Source organism: Pteropus medius, unplaced genomic scaffold (assembly GCF_902729225.1).
Source record: "Pteropus medius unplaced genomic scaffold, Ma_sr-lr_union100, whole genome shotgun sequence".
Classification (NCBI taxonomy): domain Eukaryota; kingdom Metazoa; phylum Chordata; class Mammalia; order Chiroptera; family Pteropodidae; genus Pteropus; species Pteropus medius.
In genome coordinates, this window is record NW_024352786.1 from 1,813,825 (window position 1) to 1,838,735 (window position 24,911).

Here is a 24,911-nt window from a genome sequence, read left to right on the forward strand (position 1 = left end):
GTGCTCAGGGAAGTCCTTACTGAGAAGGCAGCCTTTTGTTTACAAGTCAAAAGCTGTGAAATCCACGTAGATGTCTGGGAAGAAACTGTTCCAATAAGAAAAAACAGCACAGCGAATGCAAAAACCTGAGGTAAATGTGCCTGGCATGTCCAAAAAAGAGCAAGTTGGCCCATGTTATTGAAGCAGAGTGAATGAGAGAGAAAGAAAATAGGCATAGATGGGGTCTGAAAGATAACCAAAGTCAGAATCTGTAGGGCCTTATAGACAATGGTGAGAATTTTGGAGAAAGACAGGCATTAGAGAATTCTGAAGAGAGGCATGTTTAGATTTCACTCTGGATGTTGTTCTAACAACAGACTGTGCAGGACAAGGGCCAGAGGAATGGGGACTGACTGGAGACTTCAGCCCAAAACAAGCATATTTCTCCGTTTATCAATGTTTAATATGCTTTCCTTGGTACTGCAGAGTCCACTTATTCAGATCTGGCTCTCACTGAACCATCAGTAAGCCAATTAATCCATTTCCTTAATGAGAACTCTCTATTACAAGAATGGGTAACTACATAGACTTATATTGAATCTATCAATCTTGCATTTGGTAGGGGAGAATGCCAATTATATGAGCAATCTGGCTCATTATGGCAGTATTGGACTGTGTGGCTGAACAAGCCTGCAGCTTGATTACAATAATCCTGTAGGAGTGGGGAGGGCTTGGAGTTGATTGTTGAAGACCTATTATATTATAGGTTAAGCTAGAATCTTATGCACATTCCCTCGTTCCATGTTCTCTACTAATCTATGAAGAACTATTACTTATTTTACATTTTAGGAAACTGAAGTTTGCATGTTGGAGAGTTAGTGGACTGCAGAGCCTAAATCTTCATCAAATGACCTTCAAAAAAAATGGCTAGCCATAAAAATATTAAGACCTTACCAACTTTAGAATCTCACTATATGAATTTTGTAGTGATTTGAATGATTCTCATTTTAGCATAAACTATAAGAGTGGAAAAGAAAGGGAATGAATTTTGCATCAGCACAAAGGGAGCCAGAATGATCTAAATTTAATAATAAACACTCCACGAGTGAGCCAAGGCCTCACCTCCCATCTTCTTATGTGCTCTTTCTTTGACATTCCACCCTTGTGTCCATGTAAATGCTCCTAAAGAGAATGCCAATCTTATCACTATATTGCTATCGTCATAATTATTTCCAAATATTTCTTAAGCACTCAGCCTGTATCTAATATTATAAGGTTGTTAGAGAGAGAAGGAGAAATGAGAAAACTCTGTACTTTTATTTCTCTCTGAAATCTTTCATTAAATATCAGAATATATTATTTGTAGTGTTCAAATTATATATATGAAAGGCCTTTGAATTTGCAATGGCTTTTCCTATATACTTTAGCAATGTTTTTAGTGTTACTATCATCATTTTAAAACTTTCCCGCAAACACATTTTAATATTTTAGTCAATTTGTGAGTGAATTATTTTAACAGACTTTTTAAATTAAATAAATACATATGATACATGAAAATTCCATATTATGAATTATTTGTTTCCTATTTAAGATGTGGCTCCTGAAGTAAAAATAGACAATAATAGTCATCACATGTTTTTCCTTAAACAGGTTATACTGTAACATCTCCTTAGGGAATGAATATGTTTATTATGTTCTTTTTTTGTGTGTCTTCTACTTATTAAGTAAACAGAGGTCTTCAATTCCTAGAAAAATTTAAGTGGCCATAATTTAAGCAGTAGAAATTGGCATTTAGCAACATTTAGCTAGTGTTGGGAGCCCTTCCTGATGCTTACATTCTAGTTGGTTGTGAAGAGATAATCAATGAATAAATAAACAAGGTAATCTCAGAAAGTGATAAATGCTATAAAATATTTTTAATTAAAAAATAAAATTCAATTGAAATCTAGTTATAAAAAAATGGAAATTTGTCACACCATGATCAATATCACTTATGTTACAATTATAGACTTCCATTTAATATTAGATTTCATGTTTTCTTCATAACAAGCTCTTATACTTAATTAACTTAAGCCTAGAATCTATTTCCTTTATCACACTATATTTATAATTACATATTAATATATGTGGATATTTTGTTTAATATCTCTCCCATAGAACTGTAAATTCCACAAAAGTGTATGTTTATTCATCATTGAATCTGCTGCGCCCAGCATAGTGAATGTCTCAGAGTAGATACTCTCTCTCACATACATATGTATATATATATACATATATATGTACCTTATATGTATTTGTTGCATAAAAGAATGAATTCTTTCTATAAATATTATGCATGTTCTCTCCATTGGGTATTGTTATGTTTATAGTAATACAAAGCAGACAAGTCACTCCTCTCATGGACTCACATTTAAATGGAGGGATAGACAATAAACAGGGGAACAGGCAGTTAAGTAATTTGGAAAAAAGAGTAGGTTAGTATAAAAGTCAGAAATAATAAAATTAGCAAAAGTTAGACAGAACTTGTTGTGTACTGATAGCTATTTTTATTGCATTCTAACAGGTCTGTTTTATTATCCTCATTTTACAAATAAGGGAATGAAGCCCAGAGTGGTTAAGTGACTACCTAGTCACACAGGCAGTGTAGCTCTAACCCTGCACTAGACTGAATCTCAAAACTTAGGAAAGGCACACTTAACCTTTTTCAGTGTATTTTCTAACAGCTTATCCTGTGATAGATCTAATAGAAGATCTTTCTGCATGAAATTATTGTAGTAAATCACATTTAAATTAGATTTGTAGTATTCAGCTCAGATGGAAATCTGGGTCCAAATTCAGTTTCACCTATGTTCTATGCAGCTGGACTAAAGCACCTCCAAGAATACAGAAAAACACCAAATTCTAGCTTTAGCAGGTCAAATTAAATTAGTTAATGGCTGTTATATGCTTAACTTTCTACCACTATCCTTTGCTCTTTTCTTAAACTATTTTATCACTATAGTTTTATTGACTCTCTGGAGTCATAGTTAATTTTATGTCAAATCAAATTGGGGGTCCTGTGAGAATGTTTTAGGTGAGATTAACATTTGAATGGATAGACTGAGTAAAACATAGTGCCTTCCCAAATGTGGGTGGGCCTCATCCAATTAGTTGAAGGCCTGAATAGAACAAAAAGACTGACTCTACTTTGAACTGGGATATCAGCTTTTTCTTAACTTTGGATTCAGAATGAAACATTAGTTCTTTCTGAGTCTTAAGCCTGCTGGTCTTTGAATAGGAACTACACCATCAGCTCTCCTGAGTTTTAAGCCTTTGGGCTTAGATTAGAATTACAACATCAGTTCTCCTGAGTTTCCAGCTTGCTAACTCTCTCTGAAGATCTTGGGGCTCGCCAGCCTCCAAAGCCATGTGAGCCAATTCCTTATAATAAATATCTTTCTATATATATACACATCCTATTGGTTCTGTTTCTCTGGAGAACCCGGACTAATACAAGTATTAATTTGATTTTAAATTTCTTCTTATGATTTTTTCTCCCTGAAACACTCAGTGGTACAAATCAAGATGAGGAAATCTGAGTGCTAGATTAATCCTACCATGTTACAGGTGTTGAGTCCTTCACATGGGCAGAGATGGCTGAATACTAGAGATAAAGGGAGAGATATGCAGAGCCCCAGAAAGCAGAGAGAAGCTGACAGATGGGCCATAGGAGAAGCAATAAAAATCCACAACAGTTCAGGTGTAGGTAACTAAAAATTCGGGTGAGCGAAGGGAATATAATGAGCAATGATTAGCGTTCCCTTAAAAGACAATGTAATTTTAAGATCTTAGTGATTTTCAAGTACCTCCTAGGAGATGTTTGGAAAAATAGGGGAACCTCTGTTAATACCTAAAGAGTTTACTGAATATCAGAAAAATAAATAAAGAACTTGTCTCTCCAGAATGCCAGTGGAACCTCTTAAAATACTAGCAAACAATTTTCAGCTAACCACACTCTAACCTCAGTAAACACATAATTAATTTTTTCCCATATTCTCTCTGATTTCCTTAACACTTTGGCAAGCAGATGTATCAAATAAAATGAAAACAATGGCCATATCATGTATGTTTTTAATATTTCTGTATGTGTCTTGTTCAAAAATAAACTGAAACATATTAAAAAATTTAAGACTTTATTTGAGCAAAAATCTATTCCAATTGGGTGGCATCAAACCAGAAGTGGTTTAGGAGCTCTCCACTGACAGGAGCTGGAGAGAGGACTTTGACAGAGAAAAGTCAGAAGTCAACCAAGGAAATTATTGATTGGCTGTAGTTAAAGCCTAGTTGATTGATTGCGACTGGTTGTTCTTAGATTTTGATTTCATACCCTTGAAGCATTTACGGACTTAGATTTTGGTTTGCCTAAAGTAGGCCACCACAGGATTAGAGCCACTTCAGTCTAATGGCCTCCTTGTTGAATTAATTTGAAATTCTGTATGTGTTCATAAAATTGTTTTCAGTTCCACTGACTATGACTTTTCTAAGAAGTCATTTTTTATGGTTTCAGATGAGTTATCCAGTTGTAATTGTTTTCTTAAATATTTATATGTTAAATATTTTAATAAATTGTAGCATATCAGAAAGTTGACGGCTGCCATTTTGTGAGACACAGCTGTAACCACCATCATCACACTGAGCATAGTTTGAACAGTTTCTGATAGTAAAACCAAAGATGAAATTAAAGCTTATGTAATACACATCATCCACTAAATGGCTGTTTCCTACTTTAATGAGTAGTCTCTCCTCTGTGTCAGTAACATTTTTTACGTTTACGTTTTACGTTTATGAAAGAGATAAGGAGAGACCACCCATTCTTCCAGGAGATTTTATATATATATATATATATATATATATATACCTTAACTATATATATATATTATATCTCATATATATATATATATAATATATATATATGTTATATATCATATATATATATATATGATATATATCATATATATATATATATATTATATATAAACGAACATAGAGGTTTGTTTCATTTGTTTTTTTGTTTGTTTCTAATAGTTAAGCCTATTCCTCAAAGGTAGATAAGAAGCAAAATGATAGGTTTAGTGGATGGGCTAAACTTATAGAATTACTAAATATGAAGCTATGTGATGGGAATAATTATTAAAATGGATCTGATAAAGGTGTTATATAGGGTTTTTTAGTAGTAGTGTCCTTTTTCTGTGATTTTGAAATGACCTATGATGTGAAGCTACCATAATATCATTTAGAGAATATAAACTGAAAAAATTTTTGCTTCCACAATTTATCATGTGAATTAGTTCTATGAAAACCCTGCTACCTTTCAAATGTAAACATGTGTTTTCAATACTCTATTATCATTAGTAATTGTCAAGTGGGCATTGTGAAATTTATCAAAAGCAATGATCCATGGTGGTTATAGGTCTATGGAAAAGGAGATTATTTAGAGAAACTAATGGAAACAAGATTGACAGTTTTCTTTGTTTTGGTATAACAGGTAGCATATTCAAAGAGGAGAATCAGATAAGAAAAAAAAAGTTAATCATGAGAGTACCCACTGGAAGTAATTTCTTTTTCAGAGAAAACAAGTCTTTGGGGAAGAAAGATATTAAAAGGTTCAAAGTTTATAAGGCTATAGCATCAGCATCTCAGCCTAATACAAAAATGTTGTTATATCTGTGCCCAATAAGATAGGTGAATGTGTCCCTGGACAATAGTTCTCCTTTGCTTTGTTGCTATCTCTTCACAAGCATACCGTCCAATTCTGATCCACATGTATTTTAAAACATGATTTAGCATATATGTTATAGTGGTGACTGTCAAAGATATTGAGCCAAACAGCACTATGTGATACAGAGACAAGCAACTTATTGCAAAAATAAGAGTAAGGAAGTAACATCAAGTGTGTACCGATGGAAGGGCAAATATTTATTAAAAACAGTAAAAATTCTGCCTCACAAGTTTAGTGGAAAACTGGCCATGGCAAAAAGCAATTCTACTCAGACTCATGACAATGCTGAAAGGTTATCAAGTAAATAGTGCCATGATCGTGGACACTTTTATAAACTATATTATTCAGTGGTTAGGATTCTCCTATAGCCATTGCTGGCTTGTAGAGAGATTTTAATTTTTTCATCTATTCCAGTGTGATGCCAAAAAGGCCAGTGTCTGTATCTCATTGCAATCACATATATATTGTGAACCCTGCTTTAGGGCCAGGATGACACCAGAAAGCTATTCAGTGTAAACGTGAAACCAAGAGGCAAAGGCAGAGCCATGGGCATGGGGATGAGACCTCTTATTACCAGAAGGAAGGCCAAGCATGTATTAATTATGATGAATTATATATACCTTCATTAACAGCTTTAAGGGTATGCTGAGTCTTTTGAACAGCTTCGTATTGAAGGAAGGAAACTGTGATCCTACAACTTGTTTAAAATGGGTCTTTCAATATCTCTTTACCCACTAGTCACTAGATGAGTAAACTGAGTCGTGTATGTGATATGCTGAGAGGCTACAATAGCAAACAGGCAGTTGAGAGGAGTAAAGAGGAAGTGATTTGATGGCAGTAATCTTCGAAGGAGAAACTTTTGATCTCTTTGATGGAAATTAAAGAAAGTTATGAGCAATGAGAGCCTCCTCTACATGCATCCCAAGTTGAGTTCTAGAAACCAGAGTTACTCCTTCGTTTTAGGTTTCCAAAGAGATTTTAAAATGTCAAAACAAGACAATTAAAAATTAAGAAACCTGCCTGATTGATTTAGCCAGTGGCCTTGTGGCCATAGATTTAAAACAACCAAACGAAAACATAAAACGAAACCACTAACTCACCTCAAACTATTAGGACAATTCACCAATAGTGTATGTAGCACCATAACAGATACAATTATGACTACACTGATGTCATAATACCATTTTAAAACAACTTTGTTAGGGAAACTTCATCCAAATTTTATATGCTTTCACCAATATCACAATTCTTCTTTGTCCACATATTTTATGGGTGGTGTTAATCTACTTCCTTCATAACCAGGACCATGACTAACTCCCTTACCTTCTTAAGGAACTTGATGAAATGTCATCTCAATCAAGTCTACTGTGATCACTCTACTTAAAATTGCCAACCCCAATGCCTCCTTCACGTAACATTTCAATTCTCCCTTATTCTGCTCTACCATCCGTTTTTTTTTTCATAGCAGCTATCACTATGAAATACTACGTGGCAGTATTTACTACATGCCTCCCTCTCCCCACTCTGGCACTGAGAATATAAGAACTAAGTACTATGAGGACAGGGATCTTTGTTTGTTCTTATTGCATTAAACATCTTTCTAAAGTTGAAGAAGGCAGATTATATAAATTAACAGAGTAAAATTGAACACCCACACTGCCATTCTAAAAGCAAAGCAATGCAAAAGTTATAAAAAAAAGTTCTTAAGGAGTCAATCAGGAAAACAGCTGTCTCAGAAAATTGCCTTGTGGATGTAAATTGAAATGTAAATCTTTCTGTGGGCCGTTAATTTTCTGAAAAATACTTTCAGCTCATTAGTGGGGCACTGGGACTATTTGTTATCTGAGTATAGAGAAATATACCACATATGCCTTAACCCAAGGCCCAAAATCTACTTTTTGAGATGATATTTATTTCAATTTTTTTAGTGCTATTTATCAAGATAAAGTTGGGAAGGGAATCTTCCTTCAGTTCAACACATTTATTATTCAATTTATCATCAAATGCCACTGAAAATCTCATGTATGGGTAACTTCATAATTGATAGAACCTGTCATATTTCCCTCAAGTAACTATTTTAAAGAGTCCTAGGGAATATATGAAACAGAAAACAAACCCTCTCACTATAGCCATGTTAAGAAGCTTAATTACTAGAAAAAAAAATAAACAAAACAAAACACCTAAAACGCATAAGTCAGGCATGATTAAGTAAATGGTAAATAGCTTCTGGGGAACCTCAGTCCACAAAACCCATTCTGTGTACTGACTAATGACTAATGACACTATATTTGAAAGCTGGTTTCTGAGACCTTTGCATGCAGAGTGTGAATGTGTTCTCTGTTCATAGCCCTATGTTTTGTAAAACTTACACATGGCATCTTATATCAGTCCCCCAAGTACTTTAAACTATATCCAGTCAACACCCATCTCTCCCTACCTCCAGCAATAACGTGGTCTAAGTTTCTTTACTCCATGTTTCTGAATATCGGTCCAGACAATGGGTACTATTTACTCTCCCTCTCTACCTGATAAGTATTCCTTCATGAAATACTATGCAATAAAATCTTAATCTTTTGCTGAAATCCCCATTCTTTCAATAGTTTGAATTTATGTCATTTTTTCTGGCTTGGCAGAGTCACTTTACTTTTCAAATAGGTTCTACAAGGGCCTCTCTCCCTACGTATAATTTCTATACCTGCTGCCTTTTAAAATTTACAATATTCCTTTTGTGGTATAAGGCATTGTGATTTGGAGTCTGTGGCAAGTAAACCTTATAGTAATCTTAAAAGTTACCTTTGACTACCTGTAACAAGATAGCCTAAAATATAATACTAACTTCTTAAAATATATGCAATTTTTCTTACTAGTTGTATTAGGGCAATTAACATAATACATCATATAATACATATCACATATTCAACATAGGTTCTCGGGGTTTGGGGTGGGAATCTACCCCATGCAATAACTCAGAAACCTAGGCTAATGGATGCTATACCATCTTATAGCAGTACCTGGAAACATGGTTTCTGAAGTTACAATGGCAGGGGAATAGAAAGATGGAGGTTTAGAAATCTGAGCTCTTGACTACCTCTGCCCAGAAGTGACTGACATAACTTCCTCTCACAAATCATTGGCCTAACCCAGTCCATGGCCCCAGCTCAACTACAAGAGCTTCTGAGAAATGCAGACCACATGGAATATTTGGTGAAAACTGTCTCTATCACATGTTTTGCACATCAGCTATGAACACTGACTTAGGACAAATTAAGCTTTAGACTAACAGTTTTAATAAAAATAATTTCAAATGTGTGCAGATATTCTGAAGGGACAATCAAAGACAAAATAAAATACATTAATAAGAAAGTAATTTTCAAAAATAATGATAAAATCACTGAAACCAATCTCCTCTGACAAGTTAGCTTCTCTGGTGTTAACCAAATAAGTGTCACAATTAACTTGAACAAGAGCAAATTCAACTCCTAGCTTCCCTACTGATAGCTGGATGCATCCATAAACCAAACTACATAGAGCTTGTTCATCTCTTGTCTACTCACTCTCATTTATTTCTCCAATAGTTGCCTTCGAAAGATTTGTTCTTTTAGCTTTCTCTCCTTGTGTGTCATTATTTGGCATTTACTTATCTCTCTGGATAAATGAATCTAATTAGAATGATTAATGTTTTGTATATTAAATATTACAACGGCAGGAACTTTTTTCTTCACTTTTTCAGGTATAAAAAAAGTGATTTATAAGGTCACTTTATTGTTTTTTTTTAAAGTAAATTTTATATTTTAGATTTAAAGTTATGAAGATAACGTGCTTTCCATATTCTGCCTACTCAGTTTTAACTATCATTAACAATCAACATTATTATAGTACATTTGTCCCAATTAATAAAACAATATTAATATATTACCATTAACTAAAGTACACACTTTATTCAGACTTTCAGATTTCTTTAGTTTTTATACAATGTCTTCTTTCTGTTCCAAAATCCCATCCAAGATAGTACACTGAATTTTGTTGTCATGTCTCCTTAGGCTCCTCTTGGCTATGACAGTTTCTCAGACTTTCCTTGTTTTTGATGACTTCTCAGTGTTAGAGATTACTGGTCAGGTGTTTTGTAGAATATCCTCAAGAAAGACTTGCCTAATGTTTCTCTCATGATTAGACTTAGGGAATAGGTTTGGGGGAGGAAGACCACAGATGTGGAATGCCAATCCCATCAGATCCCATCCCATCCCATCCCATCCCATCAATAATACAGACTGCCCACAGGACTCACCACTGTTATCTTTAATCACCTGGCTGGGACAATGTTTGCCAGGTTTCTCACTGTAAAGTACTTTGCACCCCCACTTTATACTGTCTTCTTTGGAAGAAACTCACTATGCAGAGCCCATATTTAAAGAGTGGAAATTTATGCTCCACAACCTTTTTTTTTCTCCCAAACTCTAATCCTTGCCAAAGCCTCCCACATCAGAGTCACAGTAGAGTGGCAGTTCACCCGGGGTACGGAGCCAGGTTTCTATGCTCCACCTCCTTGGGGGTGCATTATTTACATAAAGTAAACAGAATCCTGAACAGGAGGATTGCCTATTCTTGCCCATTTATTTATTTATGCAATAACTTGTTTATATCAGTGTGGACTCATGAATGTTTATGTTACACTTTGGGTTATAGTCCAATACTACTTTATTTTGTTGCTCATACTATTCTATCTTTTGCCATTAGGAGATCTTTCCGTTGATTTTTTTGTCTCCTTGATATACTCATCATTATGGGTGTTTTTTTAACTTTCTGGCACTATATTTTTTATATTACCTAGTAAGTTTCCTGCCCTTGTCCCAGTATCCACCATTTTTCAAGGAGCTGTGGTTCTTTATATTGGAAATGGCATTAGAAATCAAGACTGGGTTTCGACCCATTGCTACTGTGTTAGTATTTCTTCTAGGCCTTCTCAGCCGACAAATCAAAGAAAGAGATGTGTTTCTCAATCAGTTTTACTGCGATTTCCAACAATCCTAGTCTTGAATAAAAGACTTTTCCTACTTATTTAAGTTACTTTGACAATAGTGGAAATCTGTAAGAGGGTAAAAAATTGCCAATTCTGAAAAATGAATGTGGGAGTCTTGTCCTAGAGGATCATATCCTTCATTCATCAGAAGCATAATGTGGGGCTATGGGACTATGTATAAAGCCAGTAATCAAAGTGATAATTATCTAGATATAGATATAGATGTAAATATAGATATAGATATATGATATATAGTTGATAAAGATATACATATAGGTTATATATGTATAAAATATTTATTTATTATGCTTAAGGTGATAGCTAGACATTTGCTTTCTAACGAAAGTTGGGAGGTATTCCAAATTTTGACAGTTGAATGAGTATTGCTATTATTTCTCCAGTATTTCTTTGGAGTCATTTTTCCTCCTCATTTTTAAGGTTATTGTTACTGATTTTCTTGATGATCTACTTGTGTAGGGTAATTGAGGCTACTAAGCCCAGATAATGAAATAATAGAAAATGTTTTTTACTGTACTATTTTGAGCACCTCCAGTAATTGGCTTTTATGGGAAAGTGAGAGCAATACTTATTTATATCATGAGGTATGCCCAAGAACCAAAGAGAGATCAGGAAGAACGAGCACTGATGTGCCAGTCAGCAGGGTTAAACATCTGGATGACTACCAGCCTCAGCATTTTCATTTTTCTGCTATTACTAAAATTGGCAACCAGAGACTCTATTCAGCCTAATTGATTCTGCAGCTGCATCACCCAAAGTCGTTCCATAAAATTTCTCTCACTCCACAGCCTCAGAGTCTGCTTTTAATGCACACTGAAAGTTCTGTGCCATCAGGCTGGCCTCTTCATTACCATAGTGAGAAACACATCTAATACACCACACAAGAGGACACAGACTGCGTAGGGCATCCTGAATTTGTTCTTTCTCAGAGAGCTCAAGAGTCCCAAATTTCTCTGTAGACTGTTTTATGCTAAGGGATGAACTACAAAGCTGGAATTGAGAAGATAACATAAATAAGTGAAACAACCATGCACACATCTCTATATTGCTCTCATGGAAAATAAATGAATGTGCAAGCTAAAAGGAATTCTGAAATTGTTTTACATTTTAAAGTTACTATACAGAGAAACATTGAGCTCATTCTGTAAAAAGGAGTCCTAAACATTTTGCAATTTTCACTCTAATAATTCTATAATTTAAAGTAAGAGTTAATCTAAAATCAGATTTTTTAGCTAATTATGTACATAGAAATGGGAGATAAAATTCAGAGAATTAAAAAAGGAAAAGACAGAAAAATAGAGAAGTATCATTTTTTAAGCAATAGAGATGCTGTGTCTATGAAAAATAAATCCTTTCATTCAACAAATATTTAATGAATATCCATCAGGGTACTAGATACTATGGCATACCTAAAGATACAAATATTAATAAAATGGACTCTGCCTTGAATGACAATCAGGTGTGAATGTAATATGTCATAAGTATTGTTAATAAGGATATCCTTCAAAGCTCAGAATTGCCATTCAGCCTCTAAGTTGATTTTCAGTGAGCCAACAGGAGTTAGTCAAGAGAAGAAGAATGGTCATTCTAGACATAAAAGGTAGGCTAAGCAAAGGGAAAATATGATTTATTTGAAAAGCTTCAAGTACCTTTAACAACATTAAAATATGTGGCATGCAACAGGAGAATTTGCAGGAAAAAATGCTAGAGAAGTGTGCTTGAAGTCTATCTTATAAACAAATCAAGACTTAGTCCATAGGACAATGAAATATTTTAAGGGGCTTGGGCAGGAGAGCAATAGCTTAAGATTTAGAAAGAACATTCTGGCCACATGATAGAGAATGGGTGGTAAGGAAATATCAGATCAAAAGGGATCAATTAGATGAATGATGATGAGGAGTTGAACTGAGATAGACAGAGGGGAAGGAGGGAAGTAGTTCAATTAGGAGACATCAAGGTGACAGGAAAATAGGTCATGGTGGCAGAATTGATATAGGGATTGGGAAGCAGAATTTAATTTCTGGCTTAAGTGCCTTGGTAAATGGTGAGGCTCTTAACTGGTACATAAATAAAAGGGAAATATGGGGTCAGTTTGGACAGGGACAGATTGAGTTGAAATTCTTGTTTTATATTTTACTTTAGATGCTAATGGGAAGTTTGATACCTAGCCTTAGATTTCAGGACAAGGTCTAGACTGTGGACACTGGTATGGTGGAGGTAGAGGAGACCGTGGGACTAAGATGGCTATAACGGAGCACACTTTAAAACAATTAATTTAAAAAATAGTGATTAAATGCATAGTGATTAAATGCTCAAGTTCTGAAGCTATACTACCTGGTTTTCTGGTTTTGAATACTTTTTATTAGTTTTAATTTTGAGACAGTTACTTAATTTCTTTGGGCTTTAAGGTCCTATGTGAAATAAAGATAATAGTTAAGAGGATTAAGTAAATTAACATGTGCAATTTTCTTTAAATAGTGTCTGGTATTTGTAGATAACCAATAAATGTATATGTGGCTTTGTGTATGCACTCACGTGTATGCATAGACACTAACTTATTTGAGACTTCTCAATATACTGGTTTTCCTTACAGTCAGTATGTCAGTCGATAAATTTTACTGTATGGTATATTGGAAAAACTACATGAGAAGCATAAGACGTGGTACTTGCTAGGAATTTCACTGTTTATGATGCCCGCAAAAGAGTAAAACAATAGTGGATATTTATGCTTTTTCCCTGTTCTCCCCTCTTTCCCTCAGCCATGATATCCTTTTCCTTAGGGAAGGTCCCTAGAACATTTACAACTATTTCCTAAAACATTTGACAGCCTTTACACTTGGCCAACCTCCACCATCTAGATCTCAGCATAAGCATCCCCAGTTATGTTTCTCATAGACCCTTTTTCTCCTTCAAAGCACCTTAGTCGTTTAGTTATTTGAGAACTCCAGAGAAGGAAAAGACACCTCGATGAATGAGATAGAGTACAAAGAAGCCAGTGTGGCGGGGAAAAATGAAATCATTTCAAACAGATACTAGTACTCAAGTACCAGATATTTTCTAAAATGATGCTTTAGTTTTCTAAAGGATGTGCCAAACTTGTAGTATTTTCAATCCGTGATTGGGAAGCCACATGTTCAGAGGGCTGACTTAAGTTATACACAGATTTTAGACTGTGTGGCGCCCCTAATCTCAGCATTGGTCAAGGGTCAGCTGTATATGGCAAGAACTTTACCTGTTCTCAGAAGACTTCTTTATTATACCTCTCTTCTAGCTTTTAGGGTTGAGGTGCTTTACTGTTGTACTAAGAGCCTTTCTTATTTTGATTAAATCAAAAATACTTTTGGAAAGTTTAAATAAGTATAATACTATGATGGATCATGACTAAGCTTGCTTCATTCCTAATTTAAAATGATTTTTATTATGGCCAAGTGGAATTAACTTAAGTTGGCCTCAGTTAGGCCGTGTGTGTCACTGATAATCATTACTGTTTTTCTTTTATCATTGTGCGAATTATTATTACAAACTTTTGTTTTAGAGACAGTAGGGAGGGGTAAATGTATCTTGCAACCCCACTATGTCTAAGGAGCTGTGCCATGTACTAATTATATGCCATTTTATTCATTGTTCAAAACAACCTGAGGAGGTATTATTGTCTCAATTTTATAGATGAAACTCACATCTTTATTTAAGTGATATAGAATTTATACTGGAAAGATTAATTCTTTGAGTCGAAAATGATTTGGTGAACCATAAATCAATAGAATTCATGAACCACCAACAAAAAAAAACAAGTAGAAATATAATACCAGTGTAAGTTGTGTGAGCTAAATGTTCTTACTCAACTCAAAAGAAGACATTTTGTCAATATTTTTGTGCTATTTTTCAGTTTTTGAGGAACCTTTTGTACCTTCCATGCAATAATATTACACTAGATTTTATGAGAAATATTGAGTGGAAGTAATAAGAGGACAAATAGATTATACTTGTATAGTACCTAAACTTTTCTCATATGATAACTCCTCATTTTGAGGTAATCAGAACAGCATTGTATTATCTGTATGTAATTCTTTCTTCTAACCAGGAAGCAGAAGCATTTGGGAGCCCATGTGTTATTTCTGTCTCCTCCCCTAGATGAAATTATGTCTTTGAAAAAGAAATAAGGCATATATGAGAACTGGACAGATCAATTCACTAAAGCCTTCCAAAAACAGACTTTGATTTCCTTGGTCCACTATATGATAACATAATGCTAATGAGCTAGGGATGGATGAGGTATCTCATGAATTCTAAGAAAAAAATATTTAGAGCAAATATACTCAGTGTCAATTTAAAACTACTATAATCTGATATTTGTGGGGGAAGAAAAAAGAGGAAGACAAAACAGTAAAACTGAATGAGGTTTTAGTGGTCAGAATATTTTAGATATTTCAGAACAAGAATATTTTGGGCAAGAGGACAGCAATTTAGTGAAATTAGTGACTGTTTCCTTGCTTTTGTCTCTTTTACCTTTTCTGTTCTCACGGCTTCCCATCTTTGTCTGATACTTTCGTATTTGGTTACCTCCCACGATCTACCAAACTCTGCTATCCAGGTGTGACATGGAGGACATTGGGTGTGATGTTTATTTTTCATTGCAAATATCAGTAGTTAGAAGAAGAGGCACCCAGGGATTTTCAGGAGAAAGTAAGAATCCTATGGCTATGTTCATGGAATGCATAGAGCAGAAGTTGTAATAATATAAAATCAAGACTATGTAAAATTCTGCCACAGTGAAGTAAATATAAACAAATAAGAATTTCAAAAATGAAAAAGATTTTACTGGATAATATGCATGAATAAAATGGCAGTAGAAGAAAGATAGGTAATAAGAAGGGTGCAGAAATTATAATCCTAAACAGAATATTTAAAATTGCATTGTCTTCCCCACCACATTTATATTGCCGATATTTCTTACTCTACTGGACTTGTTTCACTTTAGGACTTGTCACCTATTAACATTACCAGAGAATTTCTTATATATATTGATTGGTTGATTGTTTCCCTCAACTATCCTATAAAGTCCACAAGTGCAAAAATTCTGCTCTATTTTCTTTATTGTTTTAGCCTGAGCATTTAGAAGCATGCCTGGCACAAAGAAGATTATCAGTGCATATTTGTGGAATGAATGAATGAAAATGAAAAAGCTGAGAGTTGCAGCCTATTGAAACATATTTGGGCAAGCATGAAGAAGGGTAGAGATATGACATCAGAACATAGGTTCTATACCACCCAGGCAGAAGAATGTGGAATATGGTCTCCTAATGAGTTTTTAAAACTGGCAAAAACACAAGATATATTAGTGAGAAGGGACTTTACTCATCCAGATATAAAGGAAGTCTGTTCCTTTAAAAATAACAAAATACATTCTTCCCTTACCTTACAGACAAATTCATCTCTCAGAAGGCTGAACTAACAACAATAATAAGCAAATTTATAAAATTAATTTTGGATTATTAAATAATGAAAATAATCACAGGCAAATAATAAACTAAGCCAACAATAAATACAAACCAATACAATTTTAACTTTTCAATCACAGGAAGAAAACATGGAGAGGAAATTTTACAAAGTAAATAATTTTATAGTAAGTTTTTTGATGCGCTCATATTTAAAAAGAACATGTAGAGAAGATCAAAGAAGAAGTGACAAGGTCAATATAGCCAAATATCGTTATGTCCTCTCTTTTATGTGAAATCTACAAAAACAAAAATCCAAAAGTAAGATCAGACATACAGAGAACAGACTGGTTGTTGTCGGAGGAGGGAGATGGAAGGTGCAGAAATGGGTGAAGGGGTCAACAGGAAAAATTTTTTCATTAAAAAAAAAGAAAAAATCACCTCATACTGACTCCCAATTTGCTCTATAGATTCAAAGTCTGTTGTCAGTCCCTGAATGGTTCAAATTTCTCAGATTTGATGGCTTTTTGACCTTTCCTTAATGTTTATATTGCCAATCTATAAAATTTCTTGTATACATCCCACTCCTAATTAAGTTAAATTTGTAGTGGGATTTTATACCAAACTGACACCTCCTATTTCAAATACTATTTACTGTCATGTCTAAAGAACCTAATGCAAATGATACCTACACAATGAACTCATTTTAAAGTTTTTCTTCCCATAAGGCTACTTCAGCTTCTCATCATATAAACTGAAATTACCCAAAGTTTTTATTGGACTGTTTATATACTCTGGGCTATATTTCACATTAAAGGTTTTTTTGTGAAACAAGAAGCATGTTCTCTTGAACCTTACCAATTAATTAGTATCAGCTCCTTGGGACTGATGGTCAGACTTTATAGCAGGTAAAAGAATGGCTCTAGGAAATAAAATTAAAAAATATAAAAAAGTGGCATGTATTTGTGCATGTGCCACCTTGTGTCTGGCACCTACTAGATACTCTGAAGGAATTGTTAAGTTGCATTAATTAAGCCCGTGTGTGGGAAAAATATTCGAGCCAAGCGGAGGAAGTTCTTTACCTATGTTTAGAATTAAAAGCATAAAGAAGAGCCAGAAACTCAGCTTGGAGTTGTTGCTCTAATATTAGCAGATGAAAAAATGCAGAGATCTTTTGTTTCCATCTCCTATGAAGTGAAGCACTTTCAAACTAGAAAAGTCAAAGCAGCATGTAAAACAAAAACCAAAAATCGATACCAAGGATTTGAAAACCAGAAGAGATTAAAGACCATCTTACTCTTAAATGAATCCAAGTTTTCAGGCTCAGTCATATCACATGACAGGCCATTTAAGAGATGACTCTTAGTAATCATAGAGAAACCATGGAAATTCGAGAGGTGCCAAGTTTGGCAAATATTTAGATTTTCCAGAAATAGAGAAAAGGTGTACTCTTAACCCTACAGAATAATAATATGATATCAATCTCCAGTGATTTTCTAGATAACAATGTGATTTATGAATATTTAGGAGAGAAAAGGCATTTACTAATAAAGTTATTATTCTCAATAATACCAGAAATGCAAAATAATACACATTCTTTTTTTGATAAGCTTCATAGTTTAGTTGAGGTTTTATAATTTAATCAAGATTTTTTTCCATGCTTACGTCTTGGACAGGATAAAAAAGCAAGCCCTGAAAAATGAAGCAGTCAGGTAGATTCTTCACCTGCTAAATAACATCATCAAGTATTGATGAATGGATTGATGTCAGACTGGAAATCTTATAGTATGTTTTTATAGATCTTGTTACTTAGATCTGTCCTAGTCAACCTTTTTTTCACCATTGACTTGACACAAAATTCCTGAATATTAATTTTTTAGCTGGCATACAGCTGAGAAAAAAAATCAACATTTACAAGGAATGCTACTTTGGAGGCAGAGTGCCCCCCAAAAGTTTATTTCATGAGATATTATTGGTTTACTATTATGTTTAAATTTTTCTGTATGGGGGCATTTATTCTTACACTAAAGAAAAGGAGAAAAAAAAGAAAGAGAAAAAAGAAGGGCTGGAGACTTTTAATCTCTTCTGTTCCAAATTCCTTCCTAGGGAAATGAAATAAAAACTGACCCAGTCCTTTATAGGACAAATACACAATACCATACTCCACCTGAGGATTGAGCATTCCTCCAACATGCTCTCAGTTTGACAAGTATTTGCCATTGGAGAAATGTGTCCTAAACTCAAGATCTCAGTAACTTCTGAATATTCATTAAGGTTTTACCATTCAAAGTAGATGTATTCTACTATGAAACCTGCAAAAACTAAGAGCTGGTTTCAGGGCAGTGAGAGGAACGTTTGTGATTGAAGTTGCGGCAAGTATGTATTATGTATTCTATTCCTCAACAGAGTCAGGAGTGACACCCTCCATCTCAGAGGATTAATCAATGTGTGAGCCTTTGGGTTCCCATGAGAGTCTGGGAATAGAAAATTTAACTGAAGACTAGATTTAATTGAATTTATTAAAGGTGTCTGTCAGGTTCGAGAAGAAGCACAGATGCTTGCAGTCTGATTCATGAAAACTCCAGGTGGCAATATTTTACATTATCTTTCCATGTGCATTTTAGATTTAGTGTTTGCAAATTTGTTCCTTGTGATTCATTAATTCAATCCATAAACCATGAAAATGTAAATTGTGAAATTAAATTCATGAATTCGTAAGGAAATAAATAGAATCATGTTTAAAATCTATTCTTCTGAAACTTTACTCTTAAAAATCATTTTCTTTTATCCCCACTAAATGACATGATATTGCTATAAGAATTCCAAATTTTCCTGTTTGTTTATCATTATCTTACATTACATCAAAAAATCAATGATATAAAATATTTTTGAAGAATTTATTCCTCCATTTCTGTAAGTTATTGTAAGTGTCCTGTCACTGATATAAATTCATAGTCAATTGTTCTTCTAGGCAACAATTCTTTTCTTCTCGGCATTATCCATTCATTTTTAAACATTAATATTAGACACTAGAAATAATCATTACTGTAATTTTGTTATTAATTTCACACTGCAATACAGTACCTTAAAAAATAAATATGTATTACTTAGTAGTTTCATTAAAGTGTACTTGATTTTTAACAGTATTTTAAAAAGCATTCCTTTTAACAGTATTTTCCAAAGAAAAAGGTAGAACATGAACATAGTGCTACAGAAAAGGAAAATGACAAAAATCTTTAAATTGTAGTAATTTGGGGCAGTACCACCAGATTGACACCCAAAGCATATTGAGCCTCTGTAGTACATGCTGTAGGTGCCCCATCCACACACCCTTCCTTCCCCTGGCCTGTTACCACCCTGCGTACTATCCTGTCTATCACCCTCAGCAGAACTGCCCTGTGAATGGGAACTTCCTCTCTTCCGAGGTTATGTAATAATATAACAGGTTACAAAGTTTCACAACTGACACTCAGAAGTGCAAATAAAACATTTGATTTAGATTCTATCTTCTTCACAATGCCCTCATCCCAAAGGGTGAGGAGGGAAATGATTTATTATGATCTAGTAAATTCGGTACAGTTCAAAAATCACAGCAGTCATTTTCGGAAACAGTCTCTATTGGATGACTGCTTTTTATCTTTTTTCCCCCTTGTTCCTTACTTCTGTCTCAAATGACCTCATTAACTTAAGTTATGTCAGACTCATCTATCAAGAAACCTTGGACCACCATTGTATTCCAAAGGCACAGTGGTCATGGTGCCAGAAAGAAGGTTGGGGTTATTCCGAGGGTCTTGATGCTCCTAGGCTTCTCCATACAGGCTGCTACATCTAACCCTCTAAGGGGTTATGGCTCCAAGAGGGACAGGGAAGGTGGCATCTTACCTATGCACTCTATGGCTCTCTTCCTTCCTATCACAACCTACCAAGTCTAGAAAAGCAGGTTTTTCTATTTCTCTTTCAATCTAAATGGGATTTCATTTGTATAACACTCCACAATCAAATCCACAAGGCTCATCGTCAAATATAATAATAGAAACCAAGGAATTTTAGAAAACATTTTTCTATTTTGATGAAATATGCCTTTGAAAATGAAGGCTAAACAATAACCTTATTCTGGCCTCACCTTTACTTTCCCTGTTAGGGTAAGCATCAGAGAAGTTTAGGCTTGAAAGTGGAGGGTATAGGAGCATAATTTAAGTAAGAAATGGAAATACATGCTATTAATATATTCAAAATAAAATAATTAACATTTATTGAGCACTTTCTACATATTAGATTCTAAATCATATTAAACCTTATAATATGAATATTCTCATATAATTCTAATAAAATTATAGCACATAATTTACTATTTGCATTTTATTTATTTATTTATTTGTTTATTTTATTTTATTTTTTATCTTTTACGCCTACCTCACCTGGTCTTCCTAGGTGGTCTCCATTCCAAGTACTAACTAGGCCCAACCCTGCTTAGCTTCCGAGACCAGATGGGATCGGGTTTGTTCAGGGTAGCATGGCCGTAGACTACTATTTGCATTTTCAAGATGGAAATACTATGTTTGTAACTTTCCAATATAACATAGCTAGTAGGTTAAAATCTTGGATTCATCTGACTTTGGAGTTCATACTATTATCAGAACAATACTCATTTCTCATCACATCTCTCAAGATCAGAATTTTTTTCTATGAAACTTTTTTCTATGAAATAGATATCTGGTTAATGTTAGGGTGAGAAAGTCAGCTTTATGGTTAAAATACTTTTATTTGAATATAGGTTCCCCAAGTATTATCTCCAAGACCTTGAAATTAATCCCTATCGGTGTGTTATTGATATGTAAGAAACAACCACCAAAATGTAATAGCTTAAAACAATAATCATTTGTTATTTTTCATGACTCTTTAGCTTGGCTGGGTTGTTCTACTGAACAGTGCTGTGCCATGTTGTATTAGTACCTGAGGCAAAAGGGAAACTCAGTAATATTGATCCTGTCTTTTTTTGAGTTTTTGATGCCTCCTTAAAATTTATACCCAATGCAAGTGCCTCACTTGCCTCACCCTACTCCTGGCCCTGTCACGGAGGCTTGCACATACTCACATGCCTGTGGGTAGCTGACAGGTTACCTGGGAGCTGGCTTGCTTACGTTGCTCTTGGCTGGGTTGGCTTGGCCCTGCTCCATGTAATCTCATATGCATGTGTCTCATATGTCTTCCCAGCAGACTGGACCAGCTGTCTTCTCAGGCTAACCTGGGCATGTTCTCTTGATGAACACAGAGAAATGACACAGAAAGCAGATACATTTTAAAGCCTTTGTCACTGGCCTAGGGCCAAACCAAGTCACAGGGGTAGAATCAGTATGGGAGGGGTCTATAGAGTTACAAGTTACAAGGCAAAGGACATGAATACAAGGATGCCATTAATTAGAACCATAATGTAATCAATATAACAAAATCTAAGCCTCAAAGGTAAAATAAGAATACTATTAGAGCCTACTACCTAACACTGTTGGGGACACTGAATGAGACATTTCATGTAAAGCTTTTAGTATAGTTCCCGACACATGGTAAGTTTTCCACAAAAGTTCTTATATTATTATGTATCAGAATACACATTAAACTAACATTTTGAGCAACTGAGAACAAGACTATTTCTTGGTATGGGGTAAGAATACATGTCTCCATTTTCTTAATTAGATAACAGAAGCAATAAATACACAAGATCAGTATATAGATTTCAAAATATAGCAAATATGAAAATACCTATTAGAATGCCTCCCATATATAAGTACTCACTGTTATTTGAAATCAAGGCTTAATTCTGTATCAAGAATGATATGTGATTTATCAAAGTGAAATTCTGAGGAAAAATAAAGAGCAAACATATGCCACATGAGACAAGCTTTGATTTATCCAGCATTGGATTGTTTCCAGAGCATCTTATTAATTTAACCAAGGGCAGGAACACTTATAAACTCAATTTAGTTTAAAGAAGTAAGAGATGTGTGTGCCTGTACAAGTGAGACCCTAGGAAATATTATGGCCGGCACTGGCGGGGCTACTGGACACCTTGCCTCTGGATGAGTTGATCGATGAAGGAAGGCAATGAAACGTGTGACTGGTTGGAACCACTGGTGGAGATTTTACGTCATTATGCTGTTTCTAGTTTCTTTCAGTAGTAACTCTGAAATATATGTCACACATGAGAAGCAATGGCAATTAAATTAAAGAAAAATAATATGATGTGCACTGTGGGTAAATGTTCAAAGAGTAGAGCAAGAGATGCATGTAAAAACTCCATGTGAAATCCTGGGATTCTGCAGATTTCAAGAGATACTGGGACCTAAACAGATAAAATTCTTGAGACTAAAAATTCTCCAATAAGTCCTGCCACCATTTAGATCATTACCCCCAAATGAGTGTTTCAGTATGGGAGGAGACATTTGTCCTATGCATAAATGTCTTTGCTTTTCCTTTGAAAACTCTTATCAAATTTAAAGTTTAAAAAATTACTAAATCTGCATCCCCAGAGCTGCACATAGCGACTTCCTTCCCCAAACTCTAATACAAAGTGTGTGTGTGGGGGGAGGGGGGCAGTGAAGAGTACTTTACAATGGAGAAAGCTAGCAAACACTGCCCCAGCCAGGTGATCAAGGATAACAACAGTGTTGAGTCCTGTGAGCAGTCTGTATTATTGATGCGATGCGATGCGATGTGAGATGATGTGGTGATCGAATGTCATGTGATGTGATTGGCACTCCATCTCTGTGGTCTTCCTCCCCCAAACCCATAACCTAAGTCTAATCATGAGAGAAACATTTGGTACGTCTCTCTTGAGAGGCATTCTACAGAACACCTGACCAGTAATCTCTAACACTGAGAAGTCATCAAAAACAAGGAAAGCCTGAGAAACTGCATAGCCAAGAGGAGCCTAACATGACAACTAAATGCAGTGTGCTATCCTGAATGGGATCTTTGAACAGCAACAACAAAAAGGATGTTAGGTGAAAACTAAGGAAATATGAATAAAATATAGAGTTTAGTTAATAGTAATGTATCAATATTGGTTTTCCAGTCAAACAAATGTACCATATTAATGTAAGCTCTTACTTAAGAGAAAGCTAGGTGTGGGAACTCAACTATCTTCACAAATTTTCTTTAAGTCTAAAACTATTTAAAAATGATTATTTTTAAAACCTTATTCTAACCTACAATTGGTTAAGAACTCAGAGAATTTTTTAACAAAACATAAGAAATATGCTTTTGTAAAAATGTGAATAATTTTTATTCAATAATAGTGTTAATTTTCTATTTTCCAAGAACTGTTTTCATAAACTTTAGCTCAAACACCAATTTACAGAGGAAAGTTAGAGATAACTAACAGCAGTTGCTTTAACAGTTAACATCTCAAGTTGAAGTATTTTATAACTGAATTATCATTCTACATTTCCTTGAACAAATCTAAAATGTTATTATTTTTTATCATTTGAAATTCAAAAGACGTTGCTTAGAGTATCCTTTTGTAAGAAAAACAAATCCTTAGATTCATTCATTTGTATAATGCAGACATTTATAGACTATAAGGAGAAAACAAAGAGCAAAAATGCTGGTTTTGACATTTTTAAAAAACATATTGTTTTTCCTCTGATAAACTCAAGTACAAAAGGACACCTTTAATTTTTACTCCAGTCTTTCAATGTAGAAACTAAGGATAATTATTAAATTGCATACAAAGCAATAGAAACAAACCTATTAACATTTGCTAGGATTTTCCTTCAGCAATCTAGTCAAAATTAAATAACTATCAATACAAATGATTTTTTTGTTTTTAGTTTTATACTCAGAGCCCATTGCATTTATAAAGCAAAATAATCAAGAATGCGTGCTTATAAATAGAAAAATGTGAAACTTTTATGACCATTTCAGTGCTTAGCTTTAGCAAGTAAATGACCACGTGCTGTTTTAGTGTATTTCCCTCTAGAACAAAGTGAGTACCTGATGGATGCTTCTTAATAACTGTCGAGTCGCTAGGCCAGATACTTGTGGTTTTTATCTGTTACAGAAATACAAAAATGACCCAAAGTACTAGAGTACATTATGTTTATCCCTGCCTTTGTACGCGTACTAGTAATATTCTAATTACTGTGATTATCTATGTTTATCTTCAAAGTGGAGTTTCTTGAGGACAAGAACTGTCCCATGTATTCAGTAGATTCCCAGAAACTGGCCTAAACAGAAAATAAAACTTTAAAGAAAGACATTCGTGCTTAGTAATTCTTTAGTAGTTATAATGAAAATGGTAATAAGAACAAAAATAACTATCACTTATTGAGTATTTAGTATATTATAATTTGGTAAAACATCCATTAAATTGTAGATCTGAAGACAGAAACTTGTCTAAGTTACTGTCATGTCTCCAGCATCTAAAACATTGGCACATAATAGGTACTCATTAAAATTTGTCGATAAATAAATGCCAGGTCTTAGTCACAGCAAATCAGTAAGGCAGGTGTTTTGTGTTTGTCATGTTAGCCAAGTGGGTCAAGAACTGTTAATAAACTTTTCCACGGTTAAAGCAGATTTTCAAATCCAGGACTTGATATGGCCAAACCTGTGCTCTTCCCACATGCCCACATTGCCATGTCCCATTCAGGCCAGGTGATTTTTACATATAATTAAAATCAAATCTATAATTTTGATGTTCCTAGAG

General features: G+C 34.4%; 1 protein-coding gene, 1 long non-coding RNA gene and 1 pseudogene across 2 annotated transcripts in view; 2 read left to right on the forward strand and 1 right to left on the reverse strand.

Annotated features, from left to right (window-relative positions):
- BANK1 (B cell scaffold protein with ankyrin repeats 1) overlaps positions 1-24,911 on the forward strand; it is a 267,758-nt gene that overhangs the window by 125,479 nt on the left and 117,368 nt on the right. The gene's annotated exons all lie outside the window — the stretch shown is intronic.
- The window catches only part of LOC120591247 (uncharacterized), a 20,492-nt gene continuing 15,203 nt past the window's right edge, over positions 19,623-24,911 (forward strand). The window contains exons 1-2 of the long non-coding RNA XR_005649870.1: positions 19,623-19,632; positions 23,323-23,326. This is a non-coding gene — a long non-coding RNA (uncharacterized LOC120591247). The remainder of the gene's footprint in view (positions 19,633-23,322; positions 23,327-24,911) is intronic.
- Positions 20,614-20,732, reverse strand: LOC120591297 (uncharacterized; annotated as a pseudogene).